This window comes from Neopelma chrysocephalum, unplaced genomic scaffold (genome assembly GCF_003984885.1).
Source record: "Neopelma chrysocephalum unplaced genomic scaffold, ASM398488v2 Primary Assembly neopelma1_43, whole genome shotgun sequence".
Lineage (NCBI taxonomy): Eukaryota > Metazoa > Chordata > Aves > Passeriformes > Pipridae > Neopelma > Neopelma chrysocephalum.
Window position 1 is genome coordinate 666,483 of NW_020897702.1, and position 21,225 is coordinate 687,707.

A 21,225-nucleotide genomic window follows, 5' to 3' on the forward strand; every position below is an offset into this window, starting at 1 on the left:
ACCTCAAACACATTAAAGTATAATTTTGTAAGACCCATCAAAATAAATATAAAAATTAATCATAATTCTCATTATCGACGCGTCGCCTAGGAGATGGTCTGCTCCTAGAACTCTTTTAATTTTTAATAGGTAATCATAGGAAAAAATAAAATCATAAATGAAAGAAAATGCAGGGAGAAAAGAACCCCAAACCAACCAACAGACCAAGAAAAAAATAAAAATCCCAACACAATGTTTTTATCAATCTGAGTATTTTGGCCAAGAAGCTGTATAACAAAAATCTGGTAGTTTGGGCCCTTTCTACAATTACTTTTCACCTACACTAATTGTGACATTTCTGTGATTTCATCACTTTGAGTTCTAGAATTCTTTTTTAGATGTAAAAGAGTGAGACTTCAAGGGTATTATTTTCTGGTGAAGAAAACTAGTTCCTTGGAGAAGGTGTTTTCGACACTCTACCCAGAAAAATGAGCTAGGAACTCATTGCTCCTGGCCAACTGTTAAGGAAGGCTTGTATGGAATGTCTGATTTCAGCAAGTCAGTAACTTACAGTAGGATATAAGTCTCAAAAAGATCAATTTATCAATTTAGCTGTGCTACCAATGTTTCATGATAGCAAAAGTCCTCCAACTTTTTTTCTAGGTGTCTGCACAGCTTGTGCATTTAAACAGGACATGATTTAAAAATCTGAGTGACATATAGATTTATGACAAAGATCTTCACATAAGACAATGATGTAAAGATCCTTGAAATTATCTTTTTTTAGCCCAGAGGAGAAAATAAGTGCTATTAAAAATATTTCCTGAGATTAGGATAGTTTCACATACGTGTTTGGTTTATGTACTTTCCCATATTTTTGCTAGACAAATGGCTGAATAAAAACACTGTAGTATAGTGGACTAATTTCTATTTTTTTTCAGCTTGAGTGGATGACAAAAAATTTATATTCACTAGGCAAGATAATTTTGAGTTTCAGCTAATGTTACAGACAAATCTGTTTTATATAAGAAATCAAAGAACAGAAATCTAAGGAAAAACTGCTGAAATACTAACTTCTAAAAATGGACTTTGTAAGAACTAGCAGTTCTGCAAATAATTTTAAATTTAAATATTTAAGGCAAGATTTTATTTGGAAAAAATATATTAATGAAGTATTTTTTCTTGAAAGTTTCTGTTGCAGTGATATATGTCAACTGATATAAGTGAGAATATCTTCTTTTCTTGTAAAAGTCTTTATGCTAACTACATCTACTTTATTTACAATTATGGAGGCAAAATAAGAATCACATCTACTTTCTCAGTAAATAATTACTTTTATTTCCTAGTTTCATTCTAAGGAGCAGGGATTTTTACATTCAGAAGCTTTGTGTCATGATTTTAGCAATTTGACACCAACTATGTTCAAGAAAGTAATTTTATAAACACTTGAAATTTTACATTACTATAGGCAGAAATAAAGGCAATGTTTGCATTTTTCTATATTGAATAAAAACAAATGAATGTTATTATAGTAAAAATAACTTCATATAAAAATGAGACTTTAAAAAATTAAGCTACAAAGTAATATTTTCTCTTAATTGCACCCAATCTCGATTTAGTAGGTATAAAAGCATGTTTGGATCATCCAGCAACTAAAATAAAAATTGAGGACATGGGTATAAGATATGTATTTTAAATAATTGCATTGAGTAAAATTTTTAAGGGTTGGAAACTACATATATTGTAACTATACATATAGACTTTTTTTGTTACTGTTAAAAAAAATCACTGGGGACTTACAAACTATGTTGAATTATAAGTGAAATAATTGTGTCTACAGAAAAAACAACAACCCTGCTAATAGATTTTAATTACTTAGTGGGGCATTGCAAAATACACAGAGTTTAAAGACTTTTTGCTATGTCTCATCTAAAGGACCCTTTTATGATTTATTTTGACTCTCAGAGAAAAACAAAACAAACCAAAAAAAGAAACAACCCACACCAGATTTCTTTTTTAATAAAGACATATTTTCATGCCATACTTTTTTTCTTGTTACACAAAAATTTGGAAATTCCGTGTAGAATCAAAATTCAGAAAGGAAATAAAAAATACCCTGGTTTTCTTGATTTGTCATGACTTATTTTCCAAGGCTTTGTTATTCAAAACGTCTCTAGGTACCCAGATTCATCATGAATTTTTGTCTTGCATTCATTTTTTAAAGGTAGCATAGTCAATACTGGAATCTTGGAGAAACAAAGCAACCCTGCCAAAACTTGATGTTTGACTCAACATTTTAAGAGTACAATAAAAAATTGTGCTGTTTGTAAAACCATTAATGTCCTGTTTTCTGCTATAGAAATCATGACAGGCTGGCACAGAGAGAAGAACAGAATTCATTCATTGAATGAATGAGATCAGTTCCGTGCAATTTCTTGTTATGACCCTCTCTTGAACAAAGAATAGATGGGATGTTGGAAGAGTAAGCTGAAAATATGGATACAGTCCCTTAGCTCTGCATACAGCAGGATTTGGAAAGGAGGTGTACTTGAAAGAGGCTAGACATAGTCAAGGAGAAATATAGGAGAGAGAAATAACTAAGTCTGTCATGGAAAAATTAAATCCAGTCAGGATTGGGAAGACAAGTAGACTGGGATGGGAACCCCAAATAAGGAAACAATGCAACCTTAATGCTGTCTCATTCTGATATGGTATTAATTACAGACCTTTTTTTTTCTACCTTACCCCCTCCTCATGCAGGCCAAAGGACAGTGACTCAGGATATTGCAGCTATTCAATGATTTTTTTCATCCTCACTGTTCAGTGTGTGTCCCTTGGTGTTATTTACTGCATGCTGTTGAAACCCCTCTCTGTATACAGAATTATTAATTTCCTCATAGACTCATTCCAACCTTCACTTCAGCTGATTCAGCCCTTACCTATATTCAGTCCCCGCCCGTTAACTAAAATGTACCTACTGATTTACTCTTTTCCCAGCTCTCCCCCTCAAATCATTCTTCCAGCCCCACTAAATTGTTCACGGAGACTGGAGCTGCTGACTCCCAGAGCTGTGAAGGAGTGAGCCTTTTTATTTTATTAATGTTCAATAATGGGTTTATTAATGCTCAGTAGGTATTTCATTTCATTGGTTTATGTTTCCTCTTAAGAGCACACACTCTGTCCTCCTGAGCTGTTCTGTTTTTTGTGTTGACTGGCTAGCAGAGAAGTTCATTTGTCCTGTGCCATTACTGCCATCTGCCTTGTCAGGCCTTTCTTGAAAATGAAACTGTGTCTCAACAACTTTGCCCTTGGTTAAATAAATAAGCCATAACTGTAGCTGGAACATCATTATGTCAGTATGAGTCTGAAGGTCTTAGGATTTATTGGGGTGATGCAGCCATTACCATTGAAATTGGCTTTATTGTATTCACCTTGCTGCGTAACAGCATCTGTGCAGCACTTGTGAAGTTACTGGGAAAAGGTTCTACACCTGCAACTCTGTTCTAAGAAAATTCTTATTCTCCCACGTAAACACCCCCTTAGTCTTTCCTGCTTTTTTAATCTCTGTCCTTGGATTCTTTGTTTTGCCTGTTTGAACTCCTTCCAGCTCACTGACTTCTAAGCAGAAAGCACTGAAAGATACCAAATGTGGTGTATGCAAGTGACAACACAGATGGTATTTCTGAAAAGAGAAATTAGGGATGGAAAGTTGTAACAACCATCTAGTACCAGAATTACTTATGAAAAGAGGAAACACATTCTCAACTAATTATGATAGTTTGTTTCAAGTCAGTTAATCTTTAAAATTATTATTATTTTATCTGTATAGTCCAGTTTAATTGTAGGACTTAAAGACCTCAAGAAGGAACAACAAATACTAATAATTATAACAATTCATTTCCATGCACTATATGCTGACCTAATACTGTACAACACAGATACAGTGAGATTCCTTGCCTTGACAGCAACACATTTCTAATTCTGTGGCTGAACTGTTTTATTCACAATCTAGTCTCTACCTAACAACAAAAATAATTGACAAAAAATACTCTTTGAGCAAAATGAAGGTGGCACTGTACATCCTTTGGGAATCTTGTGTCTAGGTAAATACCAAACTGAAAACTAGGGATACCAGAGTCCATACATGGTAACTCAAGCCTAGTTGTCTTTGAGCAAAGTCACAATACATATATAATACTCATAGTCATTCAGCTCTTGCAAATGGTATCATCACTAGGAGTTTAAGTCACATTTACTCTTTAAGAGTTCTTACACCTTCATTTTGCTAGGCAGATGTTCTGTTGAGGTAAGCAACATTTTATACCAACTAGGAGGAGCAGACTTCTGGCATGGATTTAAACACTGAATCCCACATCACACAAAACCAAAAACAAACAAGAGAAAAAAACCCTAACAAAAAAAAAGGAACAAGAAAGCCAAACCAAACCAAAAAAGACCCAAACAAAACCAATCAAACAACAACAACAAAACACTAACCACAAGTAAATTGTTAATATTTTTAACGAATTTTATGATTTACTTAAGTTTCTTTGGGGATTTTTTGGATCAATCCCATGAAATAGATTTTCACCATTATGTCAAAACTTTAATTCCTTATCAGAAGCTCTTGATAATACTCAGAATGCATTAACAAAAATTTTATACAACTGTATAATCAAGAAAAGTAAAAAACAAGAAAACATAAACACAGTCAGTGGAATAGAACCTTAGATCGTTCGTCGAAAACTCCTTTTTATGGAGTTTGAAAATACTGTATCCATATGTGGATACAACTCAGTTTTGAACCATAACCTTTCTTGAATGACAGAAAGCATCATACAGCTGTGCTAAATACATCTCTAGATGTTTAAATCTTTTCGGTTTTAAACATTTAAGCAAATGTCTTTTAAATAAAATCATATACTGAAAAGGGTACCTGTTAGACATTTTTCTCTCAGTATTCCTGCTTATCTAATTTAATAAAATTGTGTAACTCATTCAAGACATTTTTTTCTCCTTTATTATTTTTCAGAATCAAATATTCTTTGCCTTCCCTTTTCCACAGACATTTGTATTTCCGAATATACAATTAACATTATGACTATCTTTTCTTCTTTACCTCATCTTCCATTTGCCTTTTAGAATTTTCTTCTGAGTCAGAGGAAGGTATGTTTTATAATAGGCTGCTGCTGTCTTTACCACTTGTTTGCTCCAGTATCATTTTTGTCAAACTGAAAACATCATATTTTTTGCAACCTTAAGATATCACTGTAATTTACATATTTTTCCATTTCAATTTTTTTTTATCATTAATGAATGCTTTGTCATACTGTTTGTATTGGGTTTCTTTTGGTCAACGATACTCACGTTCTTCCCAGAAGAAAATTCTATACTTTATGCTTTAATCAAATTACTCTGTCCAAAGTAATTTTTTGTTTAGTGATTACTTTCTAATTTCAGGTACCTCATCCTTTCTTCTCCTGGCTAGTTGCCTTCAACCTTGTTAAACATGCTCTTTCTGAAATAATAGCCCTTTCTGATTTCCATTACTGTGTTTGTTCCGTTTCTTCCACTGTCTAACTGTTCTTTAAACTTGTTCTTCAGTAGATATTTTTCTTTCTCTCCATCCATTAAAGAATTATCTCTCTCTTATCCCGTGAAAATGTCTTTCACATTGATGAATGTATTTATGCTTCAAGAGAAATTTAGCATTGTTTAAACAGAGATCGTAATCTCCGTCTCTCTCTACTCCTACCAGTTTAATGTTTTACGCAGTTCTGCTGATGTACTCTCATCTGATGCTCAGGTTGTTGATAGTGATTGGAAACAGAATCAGGTCCAATATTAATGCCTAGAGGATATCCTCATTTCAGATACTGAAATGAGACTGATCCCATTCCTTATTTTCTCCTTGTTGCCACTCTTATGGATGTGTGACATTTTCATTTTTGAAGACATCAGGATACTTTTATCTTTCAAAGACAACAGAGAGTAGTTTTGTAATTATGTCAGCAAAGTCCTTCAGAACTCATGGTTTTATCCCATCTGATGCATGTCAGGGCAAAATGTGCCATTAGATGTCCAATTAATTTGAAATCCCAACATTTATATTTGTGTTGCTTTAATGCCAGGTATTTGTACTAAAAACACAGTACTTTATCATATTATTTCTTTCATTTTCTTCTTTTTTCTCCCCTTTTTTTCAATTATCTGGCAGTTTTTTATTTATTTATGATTAACAATTAAAAGCTAACTGAGCAATTAAATCTTTTTTTCTGCTACTGTTACACTTGGCTTCTAAACAAGAACATGTTTTATGTTCTAGGTCAAACAATATAACGTGATTTTCACATAGCTGACCCTACTGTTTTTCTGTATTCCATGTTTTGCTTTTCTACTGTGATGTTACTACAGTGATTACTTGTTATAGCACTTTTTTATACTAATCTTGTTACTATTTGTAGTGAAAACCAAAAATATATGAGATGTCAGTAGCTTGCATTCTCAGTAGTAACTTAGGCTGGAGTTCTGTCTATTCACATGCATGTGGATTTGGCACTGATTATTGTACTAAACTCTCTATTATACAATATTTTAAAAAATTAGATTATGGTATTTTCCCTTATGTAACTAGGTCAAATAGTACATAAGAATAGGAATATGTCTTACTGAATCCTGAAAATATCATGAAATAATAGAACAAAAATGCCAAATTAAACAAACAAACAAAAACCAAACAAAACACCAAAACAAAACAACAACAAAAATGGCAAAAAAAAACCCAAAACAAAAACAAAGAAGAAAACTTCTTAACTTGGTAGTAATGGAATAAGTAGTTCACCAACCTCCAGTAACCCATCATTTTAAAATGCTTATTATGAAGTCCTGTCTCTACTAAAAATCAATATCTCTGTGCCAGGAATGGAGTTGCAAAACTGTAGAAGGTCAAAGGGCATTAGAACTTGACTCACGCTATAACCATACATATTTCAAGGATCTTTTTCTCTCTGAGACTGTTTGGTATTTCAGCACATAGGAAAAATGTAGTTTGCCTTTTAGAAATGTGTTGTTACCTATGCTTAAAGACAAGCACAGGAAAAAATTATAGATGCACCCTGCTGAACCCTCACCGAAGTACCAAAACTGCGAGCCTGGCCACTTCAGATTTTTTCTATAATCGGTGGAAACCTAAAAAGGACAATTTAGTGAGCTGAAACATCCTCTGGACTGTTTATCTATCTTCATTTTTTGTAAATGACATGGAGAACATCTGGCCTCCCATTAAATGCATTCAATTTGAAAAATTAAGAGACTTTAGATGTCAAAATTGTTACTGAGGAATCTAAAAGTCGTCATAATGGTTAAACATTTTAACCTATCTTTTTTGCAGATCCACTTTCCTATAAAAATATAGGAAATATTTCTCAACTCTATTTAGTTGATTAACACTACAGCAAACTACATTTTGTGGTATTGGATCAATTCCATGTTTTCATTGCCTCTTTATTTTACATGTTTATACATTTTATAGTTAAAACATTTTTATTGAATCTGCTCTTTTAGTTCATAAGTATGTTAAATAGTGAATAACTCTCTAGTATAGAATCTCCTTGAACGCATTCTGTCGACATGCACATGGAATTTATCATGCAGATGTTTGTATTAAACAACTAAGCAAATAAAGAAATGCTCCAGAGTCTCTTATCATAACATTGAACTGTCAAACTTCATTTATTGTTATATAATTGCAAAGATTGTTTATCCATTCTTGCTCTATTTATCTAACACTACCTTCTGTAATGTTCAAGGTCATGGTGGCAGAAGAACTAGATTTCTAGAATACTTCTAGTTAATTGGACAAAAATATCTTACTGCAATAAAAACTTTTGAAAGCAAAAGTAATGTTCCCTTGAAATGGGGAAGTTACATTGCAAGCAGAGGTTTAGTATAGGTATATTATCACTAATGGGATGACTTTTATCTTCTAGGAATTGCAGACATGGTTTTTGGCAAAAATTAACTTTTATTCAGCATCAATCCTGTTATTACCTTAGGGGGGTTACTTTTTTAGGTTTTTTTTCTTCTTATTTTAATGTTAGCAATGTCATATTTATTAATTTTTAATCTTCACGTATAAACATTCCAAAGGTATGTGAAATGTCTGCAGTTATTTTCATTTGCTTTGTGGCTACTTGTACAAGAAAAATAGTTTCATTTAATTTACAAATTTTTCAGAACTGAATGTGAGTAGTGATTCTGATACAGAATAGGTTTAAGTTCTTAATATAAAAAGGAGTAAGACTAAAGGTCCATCTAGCCTATGGCAGCCAGAACCAAGTATCTAAGTAATATAAGGAGAAGAGGGTAAGGATATATGACACTTCCATATATGTATCTTAGACTCCATCCATTTCCAGATGGCATTTTTGTGTAACTATCAATAAGCCCAACATGTTGCTACTGTGTAGTAACTTAAAGTTAATATTTTTTAAACAAATATGAAGGTTAAATATGAAATTGGGAATCCCTCTTCCCACGTGTTTCATTTTATATTACATCTTGAAATAATTTCACTTGCTATGAAATCTAAAATAACCTTGCCAGCAAATGCGGTCTGAGCATTAGCAGTGCATGTATCTTCATTCTGCTCTTGATTCATCTTTCAAAGGAGTATCAAGTGGTATTAAGTACTATGCCTATTTATTTGTTGACATCTCTGCCTGTAAAAATATTGCATGTCACAAGAATGAACATTAGATTTAATCATGCTTTTTTTTTGGTTTTGTTTTCGTATGGACTTCTGTATAGCAAGCACAGTGAGCACAGAATTGAGACAGACTTGGGTTTTTTACATAAAATACTAGGCAACGTGGTCCTGACACTAACACACTGAGCATGTTTTATTTCCACTGTGATGAAATATTAAAAATAAAGGTATTAGGAACAAAGAAGCTGTCCTTTTAAACGGGATTAACCATGAAAACTCATCTTTCAATTCCTACACAATGAAACTGAAGCAGTCAAAATACAAAACACTGTATTGGCAATGTAAAGTGTATTCCAACCTTTTCTACAGATCACAAAAATAACTTATATTAAGATATTTGGTACTCTAGACCTCTTGCCTTTTATTATTTGTCTTTCTTGGGTTTATGTTTTGTTTGGTTTTGGTGTGTTTTTTTTCCTTTTTATTTTAATATTTATATTGCAAGGCCTTCAGGAGAGGTCAGTCCCTCAGCAGGTAGTTCCTTTATTCTGATGTTAGCTATCTAAAGGTTAGGTGTCTAGTGAGGTGTTCAACTCTAATGAAGAATGAAAGGGAGAGAGGGAGAGAGATGCCTCTACTGAATAGAGTTAAATCTAGCTGACTAAACTTTAAATGACTGAAATTAGATCTGGCGAATTCCATCCTGAAGAGTTTAATGTATTGCCTGACACATATTTATAGATGACTCAAATGTCCTGAGATAAGTTAATAAGAATGGAATAGTAAAATCTGGGCTGCTTAAAACAAGAGCCATAGGATTCTAATGCTCTTTTGCCTATGCTTGACTTTGCATTTTGATAGCAGACACAAGTTTGTCCACAATCCCTTGTTGATAAGGTGTTTAGTGCTTCTTGATATGTCCTCATTTGTATGAGAACAGAGAATTAGGCAACTAAAGATCCCATTATACACTTCATTAGACTAGTTCCTACTATTATGGCTTCATTCCAGCTTGGGGGAATAGGTTTTGTCTACCTATATTTCCTGGGATTTCAATTGGATGTGCTATTTTTCCAGACTTTCTGCCTCAATTTCTTATGTGTGTTCTTCAGTCCTTGCTGCATTTCAGTGGTAGGTGAAGTGAACATTAATAACACTTACCACTCTCACAGACTGAATGAACAAGTCCTGTACAACACCCGGAGTTCCAGTGATGAGAGAACCTACAAAAGTGAAGAGAAGATATCATTAACTCATCCTTAATCTTTTTCGGTGTTCACTTAGGCAAAGTATGTGGTAAGTGTTTTCTTTGTAGTGAAGCACTATGACATACTGTAAAGGATCAATAAAGTAAGCAAGTAAAAAAAATTATATAAAGACAATATAAACAACTTTGGATGCAATATACAAGAAATGCAACACTATGGAGTTCTTTAAAAGATCATGGAATAAGCCATGACCGCCAGTGGGGTCGGAAATGGCTGCATCCAGCTTACTCCAAATTTTGGGGGACCAATGACAACATGGTGGCCAAGGGCTGTCTGGAAACAGTGACCCAGACCTCTTGGTAGTATGCAAATATAACTATAAGTCATTCATTACTCTATAAATAGTGGTCAGCTGAGGGCCTGTTGAGCTGTCCTGCACAACTGTGAGCTGCAGAGGATCTCCTCTTGAGTAGGGATGCCTCTCAAGGTTACTGCTCTAGGTTGAGAGATTCCTTGCCACAACAGATTCCCACTAAGTGACTAATAGCATAATAAACTTTGAAATCTTAGTTAAGTTATATACAGAATTGATTGTGCACATATAATCTTTGGCGCCATGACCACTTCTCTGAGAAGCCTGCTCCAGTGCTTGACCACCCTCTGAGGGAAAAATCTTCTTTTAATATCCAACCTAAACTTCCCCTGACAACTTCAGGCCATTCCCCCGTGTCCTGTCACTGGTCACCACAGAGAAGAGATCAGTGCCTGCACCTCCTCTTCCCCTCACAAGGAAGTTGTAGACTACAATGGATCTCCCCTCAGTCTCCTCCAGGCTGAACAAACCAAAAGACCTCAGCTGTTCCTCATATGGCTTCCCCTCAAGGCCCTTCACCATCTTCACTGCCCTCCTTTGGACTTGAATAATGGTAGAATCTAAGGCCAGGGGGACTATTAAATGGTTTAGTCTGATCATGAGACAATGCATTTCACCAGTGTCACATTAACAACAATATTTGTTTAGGTTCTAAATTTTTAACTTGTGTGACAGTAAATCACAGGAGACATAGGCTCTATTTGCTTCTAAGGGGTGAATGATTTGTTGCTTTGGACTGCTGTAATGAATACCTTGTTACATTTCTATTAGAATATTAACATGAGAACATCAGCATATGCACACTGGTGCAGTTTCACCCTCTGCTTGGATGCTAAGTGTTACCTAAACTGAAGAAAATATTCTACGGTATCCTGCAATCTTTTATTTCCCTCTCAAAACTTCAGTGTCTTTCCCGTGCCAGTAGTTAAAGATTCAAGTTATCTGTAGCCTGAACCTTGTACACCATATCCAAGCTACCAAATACAGAAAAGTTTTTGAGCTCATACTGTCCTCTCCAGCCACGTCCTGATCCCACATTCTCAAGCAGATGCACATTAGTGCTTTCATCGTCAATTTTCTTTCCCTCTGGTATCTCACAGTTACATCTCTTTCTGATTTGTCAGGAATCACAGAATAGGAAACTGGATAAACAGTCACTCTTTCACTGCAAAAATTAGGAAAAAAATAGTTTCTTTTTTTTGTATGTGTGTGTGTGTATGTGTGACATTTCTAGTGCCATAGTGAGTTACATTATCTGAAAAGATACTGAGTCCTCTGAAACTGTTCTGAGAACACTGACATTGGCTACAAAGACTTAGTTAAAAAGAAAAATAAATCCCAGTAGTACAAGAATGACATTTAGTTTAATTTGCTTTAATCTCTTTGTTCAAAGAAAAATAACAAAAAATGTGAAACTGAATAATCTTATAACTACATCCTGTAAAGTGTTTTGTCTGCATAAATTACTTTTGAAATCTGTGTTTCAAATAAGATGCTAACCGCATTGTGTCTATGAGTGTTCCTCAACCATTCTATCAAAAGAGCTTATTTCATATAGAGGTGATGTTATAGAGTTTACAGCACAGGACTCGGTAATTTTCTCAAGATTATTCTCTCTCTCCTAAATGCACTATAGGCGATGCTTACAACTTTAATCTTTCAGAGAAGACCTTACAGTCAGCCACATTTAGTAAATTTCTCTATGTGAGTCTTATCGTCTCAGCCCAAAGTCTTCAAGCTAGAGCATGACCTACAGTAAAGTGTTGCCTGCCTTAGCTTTGTCCTTTCCTCCAGGCACAGATGAATGAGATATGATTAAATAGGTAATTTTAAGCTGGAAAACGTTCTGTGAATGAGCTAGGAGGGAACCCAAGTGACTGTGTCACAAAGTTCTAAAGTTAAATGAAATAAATCTTACACAGGTTATCCACGAAGTGCAATCAACTGGTTTAGATCCTTTTTGCAGCTCCCTTCACAGACACTAAGACACTAACCAAAAAAATCCTTTCCCAGACTGCTGGCATGATGAGATATAATTTACAATGACTTGTAAAAAGTGAAGAAAAATTGATATTTTTACAAGTGCTCCCAAGATTCTTTTAAATTTTTTTAAGTAGCTTGAGAAGATGGCAAAACAACAAATCATTAGTGTACATAGCCCAGTGCCTCAATTTCCCCTACATCACTGTACATATTCAAAGATGAGAGGAATTCAGGAATTACTCCACTTTTCTTCTCTGATTTATCTATGGCTTCATTTCTGAATTTTAAAACCTCTTCATTATTTCTTTTCTCTCTTTCCTCTTCACCTGGCTCTTTAGTTGTACAGGTCCTTAAAGGATGATAGCTGGATTCCTACTTCATCTCTCTCACACTTCCTTTATCTAGCCAGTGCAAGAACACTCTGACACAAGATGAAATAACTATCTCCATTAATTTCCAGCATATTAATCCTAAATGGAAATTAAGCATACTGTGGTGCAAAGTGCCTTAAGAAGTATTGCTCCTCTCATAACTTTACAGTTATGAGTATGGGAGAACCTGGTGGGAACTTTAACTAGGTAGACAGTGATTTCCCTGAGCAAACAAAGAAGTCTCTTTTATAGACTCTCTCTGTTGAGACTTTGTCAACATTTGCTTCCTTCTTTTTCTGGGAATATTTTATTCTTTGAAATCACAGTCCTACCTCCCTTTTTTCCAATGTGATGTTGAGGTAAAATGTCTTCTTTTAGGGTGCAGCTAATATTTTAAAGTTCTGATAGTAGTTATCAGATAACACCATAATACATATGAATACTAATAGTGACTTTTGATTTTTGTAGCATAAGTAACATGGAGAAACACACACATATTTATAAGAATACAGACATTTCACACAAATACCCTGCAAACCAAACAACTAATATATGCAGATTGCATGTTTAATTTCTGAAAATTATTTGAATGGGCACATCTCATTTCTTCCATGCAGATTCCTGAAAAAAAACCTAAACAATGAAAGCGTAAGGTACAGATAACAACCCCCCCCCTCTTTTGTTTCATCACAGTCTCTGTCATTTGTGGACTATGCCAGAAACTTGCATCACATCCTCTTTTACTGTCTTTAGATTCTTTTCGAGTTCTCTCATGAACAATTTTAGAAAATCTGTTTCAGGCTTTCCCATGTGATTGCATGGCTCCTGTGTTGGTCATTTTTTGGTTTTTTTTTCTTTCTGGTTGATCATAGTAAGGAAAATATCAGGAACTTCTTTTCTTTTGAGTGAAGAAGAGACTAGAGACATAAAAATTTTATTAATAAGAAGGATTGTATGTCATTAGTCTCTTCATCAGAAGTTCCTGGTATTTTCCTTGTCATGTGTTTCTGCAAGACTTAAAAGTACCAACAAGTCTGGAAAATGTTTTGTATTACAGTTTTACTCAGCTCATATAAAAACAATATAGTGCTGAGTCTGTGAATATCCTGAACCTCAGATTTCGTTACACTACCGTCTAGAAATATTTTCTAAGACAAATATGGATAATATACAATTAACTTCATACTCTTTAATACATCTTAAATAATTTATCTATGAAGAGATAATTCAAATTTGATCTAGTACAGAATTTGTTCTTCAAAAATGAGCAAACTTTTTGGTTACAGAATCACAAAATGAAATAACAAAAAATGAATAAAATGAAAGCATGAACAAAAATTGTATAACAAAGGTAATGATTAGTAAAGGTAATGATTAGTAAAGGCAATGATAAAAGGTAACGATAATACTGCTAGGAGAAAAATAGATTGGAGTTTTTAATGAATTGTAGGAATAGGTTCTTTCATGATAAGAAAAATACACATAAGAAAAGACTGCACAATTTCAGATAACAAGAATGCTTCTTACATTAAAAAGAAGATTCATTTGGGGATTTATTTAAAACAAATAAGATCGATAAGCAAACACCAAGCGGTCTAAGTAATTTTAAAAATTACATAAGGAATTGTTTCCAAAAGTTCAGCCAAGAGAAGTTACCATTTTACCATACTCAAGTGGGATGCCTTCCTGCTTTGAAATCAGACACAAAATCAAGTACTTTAGATGGACACAAAATTTTGTTCTCATTTTGACTATATTAACACACAGAACAATAATTACTTTGACTTTCTATTTAATTTTTGTTCATTTTCTCAGGTAGCCCTATATGAATAAAATTTCACAGTCAACATACAAGTTTCTTCTCTTTTCAATACAATGAAGCATATTTCAAGAATACATTAGAGAAGGACCCAAGTGTTTAAGGATAATTTGAAAGTTGATAACTGGGGATAAACTGATTTGAAATCTATTGAAATTATTTGCTTTCTACTTCTGTCTGCTCTAACATATTTGATATAGGCAGTTAGTATCTGTTTCTATTGCCCTCATTATCTGAACTTGGTCAGAGTCTAATGAGTAGCTTGCTAAGGCAATAAACAGGAAAATAAGTTGAGTGTCCAGCCAGTCAAAAAACTGAATATTGTAAAGATCAATGTAGAAGTACACGGTTATAATTCATAGAACGTATGAGGCAATAAAATTATTGTAAATGAGTTGTGAGACAATTATTATAACTGTGAGAAAGCAGCACACTGTAGTTCTGCATGACTGAAGTGAGAATGAGAAATAATATTAAGTTTAAGCAACTCTGGATCCATGTAGATCCAGATTCGTAATGCAAATCTGTTCATTCTGACAAAGGTAATACAGGACATCATATCTTTTGTTCAGAGGAAGAAGAATGCCCCACTAGCACTTTAGACTTTAATTCCCACTGGAGTTGCTATGGTCTGTTGAATCTAACTGAATAAATTCTCTATTCTAGTTCTATGTTCTAGTCAATGAACAGACAGACAACTCTGATGATATGTAGGGGTGAATAAATCAATCCACATAATTTTGATGCTTTGCCTTTCCACTTAATGTATCTTTTCTTTCAAGGCCTTCAGAGGATGCTGTTTGTATTTGTTTTCTACTTTTTCCTCTTACAGTACAAAGGATCACAGGAAAGCACAGAATTATAGAATTGTAGAATGACTTCAGTTAGAAGGGACCTTAAAGATCAGTTAATTCCAACCCCTCTGCCATGGGTAGAGACACCATCCACTAGATCAGGTTGCTCAGGATCCCATCCAACCTGGCCTTGAACACTTCCAGAAATCAACTTCTCTGGGCAATCTGTTCAGTGCCACACTACCTGCTGACTGAAGAATTTCTTCCTAATGTCTAATGTAAATCTTCACTCTTAGTTTAAAATCATTCCCTCTTGTCTTATCAGTATCTGCTTGTGTAAAAAGTTGTTCTCTTTTTTTTTTCTCCCTTTTTTTACTCTTTAGGTACTGGAAGACTGCTATAAGATCAATCCCAGTTCTCTTATATGTAAGCATCCACTTCGGATCTTGGTCCTTCTAGGAGACAGCCACACACTGGAGAAGCATGACTGTTTTTACATAATACTTGTAGAGTGAAAGCATCCACTCATGGAATAAGAATCTGCCTTCTAATGTATGAGGTTGAGAAAGACACAGTTTAGCTTTCCTATCCTACAGGTATCTTCTCCATCAGATCGTGAATATCATAAGTAAAGATATTGCCAGTACACCCTGGATTAGAGGTAGTTGGGAACAGAGAGACAAATAAAAGGCAAATTATGCCAGAGGATTCACCTAGAGGAGAGGAACACTTAAAATTCTGGATCCATGTCTGCAATTTTATTTTCTTATTTTTCAGTGATGATCTTATAGGAAATATAACTGGTTCAAAAGTTGCATGAGTCTGAACTGCTGTATTGAGTAAAATACATCAAGTGTACTTTACGTGAGTGAAAGAAAAATGCTTCATATATATGGAGATGAGAATTTAACGTTGGTCAAATATAAAGTCTGAGTGGTTTTAGTAGTTCATTTAAAATTACATTAATACCTGTAGTCCAAATTATCTGCCTGTTGCAACTATTTCTCATTAATAATACAGTTTCAATTATTATGCACAAACCTGTTAATATCTGCCCTTTCCTGTGGTGTTATGGTCACTCTTTCAAGTACTCTCAAGTTGAGGTCAAGGTCTGTCTTCCCCAGATGGGTGGTTACACTGAGACATCAGTGCCCTGAGGTTTTTGCTGGAAGAAGGACATTGATGGTGAGAGTTATTGCCCCCTCCATTTTAGCTCATCTTGGAGTTACTTTCCTTGTTTCAAATTGTCTGCTGCTGACATATGTTTCTTGTCGGTCCACGAGTTTAATTGTACAATGATTACTTTAAAGCTTTACCACATATGGCATATTTTTAGGGTAAAAGCAATTGCACACAGCTAAGGTACAGCTAAAATCAAGACAGGCATTTGTTACAGCCTCGTTAGATTACTTTTTGTCTTAAGAATAGATAGTCCAAAAAGGCTTGCTACGTTCTGCAAGTCAGTGTTATTAAACTGATAAAAAGCTTGTGTCTGTGACCAGTAACAGCAACACATGACCACAGATCTGCAGAAATCTGAGCAGACTCAATGACAGATTTCTCTACTGTATTTAAACAAAATTCCCTCTGCAAAGATAACAGAGTCAAAATTTAAAACTTCTATATGGGATTTAAGTGCATGACTTTGTACAACATATGTTTTTTAATGAAACTGTGCAGTGACTAGGATGTAAAACTGCAAGAGCTCACAAGTCTATAAGAGTAATTAAAAAAATATGCTTAAAATTTATTAAGTCCCTCTGAATATATCCATATGATGATATGGAGATGAAAACCTGCTTCTTAGCTAACACTTCAGATCAAACTTGATCTTCCCAATGAATCTTGATTACTCTCCTTCATTCAAAGGCTTTAGAAAACTTTATACCCATGTACAGGTTGTTTACAGTCAAACTGACTTTGCTATAATGCCTCAGAATATAATGGTGTGGTACTTTTTAGACAGATATTAATTATTTTAATAGTGATGAATTGTTATTTTAGGAGCCCTTCTTACAATGGTTCTCTTAAATTCACTTGTTGCAGCTGTCTAGTCCTTGAGAGAGTCTGCAGAATTATCTCCCCCTCCCTGGTCCCAGTTACTTTCACAGCTCTTCTGTGCACCCTTTTGTTTTCCTGACAATAACCAGTTGTTCTCCCTAGTCTCTCCATCAGAAATTTTCCTCCAGAGGTATCAAGAGCAACCTTCCCAGTACATGAAAACCACCATTCTCTTTATTTGTGTGAACCGTATTTTCTATTTTAGATATGTTAGCATCTTTGAACTTAATCCTGTACTCTGTCACACATGAATGTGTGTGTTTATATCAACATTTTCTGTGCATTGTTGATATAGATATCTATCATTTTGCTGCATATTGTTTTGACACAGAGCCGACATTGTATCACGTTGACTTGCTTTTAAAAATAGCATTTTGACTTGAAAAGCAAAATGGGGACAGATCAGATTTTGAATACATTTTTCTAACTAGTTATGAACAATCCTTGCCCTTAGGGTTATTTACCTTAATCTTCACAGCTGAACCCTTTGCTGATGTGTGTTGTTGAGGACAAATAATTTTATTCTTTATTCAGAGTTTTGTCCAGTTAAATCATCATTGCATTGTTCTTCTAGTAAGTTCTTCTTCCCTTTTAGTTTTAAGATTGGTCTTGCAAGGCTATATTACTGAGAAGATAATCAAATCCAGTTAACTTAATATTCACCCATGGAGACACTGAAACATAAAGAAAAATCTGTTTGTTTTTTTTTTTCCAATGAACAAGACAGGCACAGGGTATTGAAAAGGAATGCCACTGACACTCTTAGTGAGACAAAAAATGATCTGTAATGTAGGAAAACAAATAAGCAAGAATTCTTTCTTTCCTACATTCTTTTTGTTCTTATAAGAACCTTGAAATGCCATCAGATCTTCTTTAAATAGCTAGTTTAAAAATAATCATGTATAGTAGTTTGAGTGTTTTAAGTAAAAAATAGTCGTGGTTATATGCAATCACAGGTTTTGAATGTATCTTAGGTGTACTAAATTACATGATGAGATGATTCCTATTTCTTCAAAGCTAGACAAAGCTTATCTGTGAAAAGGACATCAAAACACTTTTAGAATGAAAGTAAGAGTAAATTGCTAGTCCTGTAATAAAAATAGCAGCAAACATTGGAAAATATAAGGAGGATATCTGATCTATTACAATAGAGGGAAATAGACAAACAGTGGAAGAAGGGGAGTTAGTCTTTCACCTAGGATAATAAACCAGCACCTTATAGATTAAATCAATGTTATTATTATTGCTTTATAAGAGGGATTTTTTTTTTTCACTGACTTAAACTTTAACTTCTGGTTAAGTCAAACTTTTATATCCTGGATAAAAAAGGACAATCCTCCACCCACCCTCAAGCCAAGACTGCCTCCCCAGAAAAGCCTTACCTGGAGTAAAATTTTTGCAGATAATATGAATTTTGCACTTCCCATCTGCTTTTGACGAATAAAATGGTTTCTTTTTTTTTTTTTTGATGGACTGTATGAACCCTCAGAGAAAACATTTACTCATAAACTGTTCAAAATAACTCATATTTGTTCATAATTAGATTACATCAAAGTAACAGCCCATCTGTATGAACACTCTAGTATTCATTGATACAGATTTCAAAGACTGCCTGGAAAATATTTCGGTACTGTGCCATGGTCACTGAGTTGTTTCCTTTTCTTTACTTCCAATTCATAATGTAGGATCATAGGATCCTAGGGTAATTCAGACTGGAATGCAGATCATTTAGGTCAACTTCCTGTTGAAAGTAGGCTCAAGTATGTGGCCATACTAGGCTGATAACTATATTTTCAAAAAAGGTTTAGAATACATCTAAGGATCGAGGCTACTAAACCTCTTACATGTGCCCAGAAATATGTTCCAAGAGGACTTGTTTGATGATTTTCACAAGAAGTGAAGTGAAGCTGATTGGCCTGTAGTTCAAAGATTTCTATCAGTCTCCATGATCCATGTTAACTGTTTGCCACAAATTGTGTTAATTGCCTCCTGGACTTTGGAGTGCCCTTTCTGAAAAGCCTTTGTCATTTCTACAACCCTCGCAGTAGAGATCTAAAGATATCTCTAGACTTCAGTGCTTTATTAAGTATTAAAAGTCTAAATCAAAATCCTCTTAAACATGAATAGCCTTTAAAAATTATGATTTTCTCTTCTGGTTAAAAGGGAGTAAGGGGAAGCTATAATCAGATTCTATAGATCTCACCCAAGTATCTTTAGTGTGGAAAGACTTCTTGCATTTTTGCCTTAGCTAGACTCATCTGACCAGATGTTCATCTGCTTTAACGTGATTGTCTACATTAAAAAACCGTTAGCTTACACCAACTTAGGAAGCAATGAAAGAAGATTAAAAAAATTGACACTTGACTTATAAAAAGAATTTAAAAAGAGCCCTTGCCCTTAACTTGTATAACAAGCTAATCAATATATCTGTGTTCAGAAGCCTACACTATAATTTAGAAAGGAATAATATCACTCAGAAATGTTAGAATAGTTATCTTTTTCCCCTGAAGTGTTGTATCACATGTTTCAGAGCAAGATTAATGAATAAAAGACAATAATTTAGCCGATGTTAGTGTCAGACCATTTCCAGAAAAATCTTTTTGACCTTAGCTTTGGTTCAGATTTCCCAATGAAGCATGAAGGTTAATAGACCTTTCAAATATTTTCTATTGTAAGAAGCTGTAAGTGAAAACAGGAAAAATGCAAGATAATTATATATTTTGTTCAGAAAGCTGTGGGAAAGAAGGAATTTCAATATGAGTTTACCATCAGTGTAAGACAGTTCTCTCTGTAATGGACATGATGAGATAAATCATCTGGGTTAATAAAAAAAAAAAAAAAATCACTCCCATGAGTATATATTATTTACCTAGTGGAAAAAGAAGGCATGGTGGACTGTTACTTATAAAGTTAAATAAAAATAGAATCTGAAAAAATTCTAATAATATAAAGGTATCCTGTGCATGTTAGTGAATAGTTTCCCCCTATTGATATATAAAATGAAATGTAAATTGTTTATGGCTATTTTTCAAGGTAATGTTCATATCTTTTTTTTTTTTATTTATTTTTCAAATTATTCCATCTGTTTCAAAAACAGAGATTTTGGGATGCAAATAATCCTTGTTCACAGTGACTTTAAAATGAGATTGCCAACATCTATCAACCGAGTGGTGTGAGCCTGTGAGGCCAGATTAACACTTTTTCCTTTACACAGATAAAGATAAGAACAACATTTTAAACTCACCAATTTTTCTTTTCCAGCCATGATTTCAATCAAGGAAGCAAAGGCAATGTGTTTATTACCTATTGTGGCTCTACTCAGTAAAGAGGGCACACAAACAAAATGGGTTCACTTACCCAGATTAAAAAGTTGATAAGATGAGATGTTAGCTCATAGCTTCATAGAATGTCCTGATTTGGAAGAGATCCAGAAGGATCTTCGAGTCCAACTCCTGACTCCACATAGGGCAAAATAGAAGTTAAACCATGTTTCTAAAATGTTTCTTGAACACTGACAGTGTTCAGGCCACGATCAGTTCCCTAGGGAGCTTGTACTGGTACTTGACACTCCCTTACCGTAGAAGTTTTTTCTAATATCTAATCTGAATTTCCCCTGTCAAAGCTCCAAGTCAATCCTTCGTGTCCTATCACTGATGAGCAGAGGGAATAGATCTGCACCTCCCTCTGCTCCCCCTCATGAGGAAATCACGGGCAGTAGTGGGGTCACTCCCCAACCCCCCCACCAGTCTTCTCTTTTTTAAGCTCAACAAAACTCATATCTTCAGTCACTCTTCATAATTTATGTCTTCTAGAAATTTCACCTCTTTGCTGGAGGTAATAATGATGTAGAGGATAAACTGGTCTGACCTTGGTGACTCCTCTAACATAGATGGATGTCCCTGTTCTTTTAATTCCAGTCTCACATCGGTT

The 21,225-nt window shown here is 34.3% G+C and overlaps 1 long non-coding RNA gene across 1 annotated transcript; it reads right to left on the bottom strand.

The window, feature by feature from the left end:
- Positions 1–1,582: 1,582 nt before the first annotated feature.
- On the bottom strand, positions 1,583–20,659 carry LOC113964899. Its single transcript, XR_003533332.1, has 4 exons — positions 20,599–20,659; positions 16,276–16,399; positions 9,848–9,909; positions 1,583–1,631 (listed from the first exon to the last, which is right to left on the bottom strand). It is a non-coding gene; the product is annotated as an uncharacterized LOC113964899 (long non-coding RNA).
- Positions 20,660–21,225: the final 566 nt, after the last annotated feature.